We start from the raw sequence: 1,230 nt of genomic DNA, 5'->3' as shown, positions 1-1,230 counted from the left end.
CTATATTTATTAGCTTTGATGCTAACATCATATATATTAGACCTGGAACTAACGCTAAATGTATTGGCTCCAGAGGTAATGCTATACATGTATGTATTAGATCTGGAGCTAACATCATATTAGATCTGGAGCTAACGTTAAATGTCAAAAGGCTAAAACTAAAAATGTAAAGCTGAGGCGTGCCGTCCAGCACATCTGACCCAGCTCAGCTGTCCTCCATCAGCTGGGCGGCACCAGACTGCTGTCACATGTGCTCACTCCGAGTGACGATTCGGTCTGAGAACATGTTCTGATCAGATACTTGTGGTGAGCAGCTTGTCTCAGCTCTGATCTGATGGAGCTGACTCTCCTTCTGGAGGCTTCACCCTCAGCTGTGCACCCCTCCAGCGTACGCTGAAGGTCAGAACCCTCCAACAAGCGGAGGTGAAACCTCGAGGGTCACCAAGCGGGGATTCAGAAGGCCTTCGTCCTTGTTGGCACCGTGGGCTTTGATGGAAGGTGCTGACCTGCAGCTTTTCTTACAAAGAGCTGAATGTTCTCACAGATATCGTGGATATCTTGGAGTCCATAGATTCTTTTTTCTGCTGTAAATTGATCACATCCCAGTCAAACCAGTGGTTTCCTGCTGGTTTTTGTCACTCTTGTGCTGCCGGAAGTTTCTATTTGCTTCCAAGAGCAGATACTTCCTGGTTCGAGTGTTTGTTTTCACAAATCACTGACAGAAGAGCCTGTTTCCCACCCTGCCCCCCTCGTTTCCCCATAACTCGTTGCCTCTTTGATCGGGGTGGGTTGTGTGGTGTGTGTGTGTGTGTGTGTGTGGGGGTTCCGACAGCTCAGCTCGTATCGATCCAGCAAACAGATCCCTCCTAATCCTGTATCTGGGAATCAGGGCGTTGAGGGCGCTGCAGCTTCCAGAAGATGATCCTCAGAGGAGTCAGCAATCTGGACCATGTTCTCCTACGGCTGATCTAGGCGTGCGTTTCCTGTGGACTCGGCTGTGAAAACAGCCGAAGCGTTTTCAGATGAACCTTGGGGGACGAGTCAGTCGGAGTCTCCTGCACCAGTTCCTGTTTCTCTTCAACCTTTCCTTCTTGTCTTTGCTTCTTCTTCGTCCTCTGAGTCCTGCACTCGGCTCAAGGCCTCGCCACGACCAGCACTGAGCCACTTAATGACACTTGGAGGCACCCAGCGCCGGCTGCCGGACCCAGCGCCGGCTGCCGGACCCAGCGC

The sequence above is a fragment of the Nematolebias whitei genome, chromosome 23 (assembly GCF_014905685.2).
Source record: "Nematolebias whitei isolate Nwh7 chromosome 23, NemWhi1, whole genome shotgun sequence".
Taxonomy (NCBI): domain Eukaryota; kingdom Metazoa; phylum Chordata; class Actinopteri; order Cyprinodontiformes; family Rivulidae; genus Nematolebias; species Nematolebias whitei.
Note: the sequence above shows the minus strand (reverse complement) of the source record.